Source organism: Condylura cristata, unplaced genomic scaffold (genome assembly GCF_000260355.1).
Source record: "Condylura cristata isolate star-nosed mole 26May11 unplaced genomic scaffold, ConCri1.0 scaffold00008, whole genome shotgun sequence".
Classification (NCBI taxonomy): domain Eukaryota; kingdom Metazoa; phylum Chordata; class Mammalia; order Eulipotyphla; family Talpidae; genus Condylura; species Condylura cristata.
The window spans coordinates 37,737,530-37,742,194 of NW_004567109.1; positions in this window are offsets into that span (position 1 = coordinate 37,737,530).

The following is a 4,665-nucleotide window of genomic DNA, read 5'->3' on the forward strand; positions in this document are numbered from 1 at the left end:
ACCAATCAGTGTTCTCATTCTCTGGTTTCTGGTTGAATTTGGTTAGGTCCACTGATAGGAGATGAAAGGGTAGAGGGGAGAGGCTGGAGCATTTATGCAGTCAGCTTCCTTTCTCCAGGTTTCTGTGCTTGACTGTTTCCTCTTTCAAAGGTCACACTTCATACCCGGTACTGTCTCCATGAACCTAAGTTCTCCTGGTTGTAGTAATCATTCCCCTTGCTTCCTTCCACTTAAGGGTTGCAGGGGACTGTTGCTGGATTTCTTTAAATACTTGTAAAGGCTATCTTTTAAAAATTTCCACCAAATACTTAATTTGTTATCTTTTTTGTATTTGCTAATTTAATTTGCACATTCTTTCTTTCTTTCTTTCTTCATTTATTTTTATTTTATAACAGTTTTGTTATCTTTTCTTGTTGATAGTTTTGACACTTACTTTCCAGCATCTAGTTTTCCTCTTTTATTTCCTGATACCCCTCCAGGATTTCCTTTGAAGAACTAGCCCTCCCTCATGATTTAACAGCTATATGATTTGGATAGACTGGGTCTATAGATCTCTACCTTGCTTGTAGAGGTGACATAAATCAATAAGCAGGATACAAGATGGGCAATAAAACCTTCAGCCAGTCAGTATGTGAAAGTCCCTTGCCATAGTGAATGTTGTAGGTTGGTAACAGAGAAGCTGAGGTCTTTGGTTGTTAAGGTAAGTGATGCTCTTTGTTCCCCCCGGCTGTTACTGTAGATTATTCACCTTGATTGTAGCTGAGAGACTAAAGACAGAACAGATACCTAAAAGAGGATTGACCTGATTTAAAAAATAAAAAGTGGTCACATTGTGTCTGAAATGTGACCTTACCTCTGGATTTAAAGTTACACAATTCACTAAATTTCCTTTACTCATTGGTATCAAATTGGGTCTTCCATTACTGTCAGCCAACAGTATCCTAACTACTAACAAAAAGCATCAAATCTTAGTATTGGAGGGGGTCAAAGAAGACATTCCATCTTCCTTTTGTTAATTAGTACATACATCCAATTTATAGTCCTCAAGTGATTCTAGCCCCTTTTAACACCTCTAGTTTAAAAAAAAAATGCTTTGTAAGCTATCCTTATCCATCTTCAGACAGCTTTCTTGGTTATAGCTATCCTACTGATATTGAGTGTATAACATTTATTTACCTATAACTTTGATTTCTTGACCAACTTCTCTCTTCCAATAACAGAATTTGTGGTATCTCTTCTTAAACTTATAACTCGGTTTCATCACCATCTTACTTACTTTTCTCTGAACACACCCCACTACCACTTTGATATTGTATCTCTTACAATGTGGCATCTGAAATGGAGCATGGTGGTCTAGTTGAAATCTCCCTGTAATCCCTGAGCCAAAACCAATTTTTCTTTCCTCTGGGTGCCCGTAGTAACAGTAACAACTCTGTGTATTGAGTTGCCTGCCATGGGCTGACACTGTAGGTTGTGCTTTGTATGTAAACCTCATTTCAGGGCTGTAGAGTCAGAATTTCTTATTTCACTTTTATTAATAGGTAAACAGATGTAAAATGAATGTCAAGCAATTTGCCTAAGGTTATTTGACTAATTTGTGTTAGAATGGAAAAGCACTAATGTCTGTTTAATCTCCAAGTTAATATTCTTCTTCCATACTGTATTATAATTGTAATTTCCCTCGAATACTGTCCTATATTTAAAGGGTAGGCATCATGTAATGTTGACTTTTGTATCACCAGCATTTAATCTAGAACCAGGCAAGCTATTTATTTTTTAAAGATTTATTTTATTTGTACATACAGAACTGGGGTACAGGCCAGAGGCTCAGGGGCAGTGAGAGGCTTCATCAGAGACAGAGTGGGGAGCAGAACAGGCAGATCGACGAAGTACACTGCTGAGGGGAACAGCGGGCTGGCCAGGACAGGTCTGTCATGCCATGTGGTCACCTCCGGGGCAGGTGGAAATCGAACACATGCGGAAGTGGCTTTAGCTTCTCAGTGCAGTGCTTTAACCCGTTGTGCCACCAGGGAGGGCCAGGCAAATTATTTTGAAGGAAATTTAAAACAAAGGGACAATACAACCCCTTGGTTCTAAATTGCTGTGCTTCTTTTAACATGTATGACTCATGGCTAACTCAGGTTTACTTGTAAGATGAACAGTTTTCATTGCAAGACTTACCTGTTTTGGCAGTGAACTCATGCTGTTCACTGACACTCAGTCAACTGTTTATGATTCACAAGTAAGTTGAAAGCTTTCACTCCTCTCTAGAAAAATTCTCATAATCATAGACACAAAAATTTGCATGTCATTTGGGTGGGGTATGGATCTTTTGTAATTTACATCCCTGATCTCATGGGGGGATTTTAGAGCTTGTGAAGCTCTTTCCAGGCCAATATTGATCATGTTCCTTATCTTTGGAAATTCGCCTGCTTGTGGACCAGTTGAGCAGCTTCAAAGCTGCTTCTTGAGAGTTTTCATCAGAAATTTCTGTAGGCCATTTAAATCCTTCATTTTCTTTCTAAAAACAGTCAACTATAGCTCTTCATTTTTCACTGGCTACCTAGCAGTACTGACTGACAATTAGGATATTGTACATATGTATGTGATCACAGGTTTATTTAGAGGTTTTCAAGGAATGACAGTATAATATTCCCCTTTAATGTTTATTAAAAGCCAAAGGCTTTCTTTAGAACACACTCAGGGCTCTTTGTGTGTTTAGTGGTCTTCATATATTGCTAAGGAAAAGTTCCTTATTACTGTTAGAATTTTCAGTCCCTAAACTTGTTTTCTCAACTCTGGTACTTAATTTTGTGCTTATTTACTAGCATTATCTTAGGCTTCATAAACTTCCTCTTTATGATTAAACATTTTTTACACATGTTTGAAACTTTCTGTTAAATGTTTGTTACCACCTGAATGCCAAAGTAGCTTTGGAATTCATTGAATTTGTTTGAGCCTATATGTGTACAGGAATTCTCTGCTTCTCTTCCTGAATACCCCTTCCCTCTCCCACCCCTCCCTACCCCACCCCATTCCCTTTGCCCCAGTCAACTTTTTTTTTTTTTTATAATCTGCTCTAAGATCTCAGCTTGCCTTTATTTCCTGGACTTTGGATCATCTATTACCTGCAAGTTCAAATGTTTGTTTTTGATCCCAGATCCCAGATTAGTCTCATTTTCTCTGACTTTATACCTTGTGGGGTTTGTAGCATCTAGAGGAAAAGTATTGGCAATAAACAAAACTTATACCCGGAAAGCTTTCAATGGAGAGTTATAGTGCTTCGGTGATGGGTTTGGTATGATAGAATATATTTGTGTGAACCTATATCCCTATACCCTAGTGTGGCAAAGTCAATGGACATAATTAAAAAATTTCTTGAAATAATCTCAGACTTAGAAAAAGTTGTAATTGAGTGCAAAGAACCCTTTTCCTGATCTGTTTGAGAGCTGGAACCTGATGCTTTACCACATTCAATATGTTTACATGTATTTCCTACAGATTTGGAACATTCTTCAACATAATCATGTTACTACTGTCAAAGTAAAAATACCACCACTTCTTAACCCTCAGGTCACTCTGACATTTTATCAGTTCCAGAGCTCTTATAGTGAAAGTATCTAGTTCAGTTTCATGTCTTGGGGTTAGTTGTTTTTAGTTGCCCCCTGCCCCCACCCAAGTAATATATTGGCTTCTAAACTGATCAGGTTATAAATAGTAGTGAATATGAACATTACCTCAAGATGCCTGCAACAGCTGTAATCTAAAGAGTAAATGATTGGTAAAGTCACAGGCATTGCTTTTACTACTAAATATGATGTCAATGTTCATATTTGAGAGTAAAGCTAAATTTTAGTAAAGTTAGTGGGGAGAAAAAGATACAATATTTTCCTCCATCAAGTTCCCAGGTATTGGTCTCCTATCCAGATGAAGGACCTCGGCTTTTGCGGTAAATTATATATCTAATCATGACATCCCTGGAAAAGTTTGGAGAAGAAAGACCTCAAGAATTGTCTGTTGGAGCAGACATTTTAAGATGCCACTTTCCTTGCTGTTCTTGTATCTCTTTAGTCTTCGGTTTAGAGTAACTCCTGGGTCTTGGCTCTTATGACCTTGACTCTTTTGAAGATTACAGACCAGTTGCTTTGTAGAATGTCCTTTAGTTTGGGTTTGTTTGATGTTTCCTCACGATTAGAGTCAAGTTATGTGTCTTTGGCAGGAATATCACAGGGTGGTGCACATTTTAAGTTAGTGCCATTGTTGACAAAGTTAGCTTTGATCATTTTGATTAAAGTGGTATCTGCCAGGCTTCTCTGTGCAAAGTTTACCCCTTTGTAAGCAGTAAGGATTTTGAAGGAAGATACTTTTAAGACCAAGAAAATATTCTATTATATCGCAAGTATTCATTTTATTAATTGATATCCTGTACAGTCTTATCTCCTATGTTGCTTACTGGCTATATGTCAGTACTGTGATTATTTTGATGCTTACATTTAGATTTGTTCAGGCTGGCTCCTGTGTCTTTTTTTTTATTACAAAAGTTTATTTTTACATCATTTTGCACATTTTTTTTTCCACCTCGATTGTAATCCCCGCGGGTTTCCCATCACCAAATCACCCGTGTGCCACCACCATAGTCCCGTGCATTTCCCTCCCTCCCCCCCC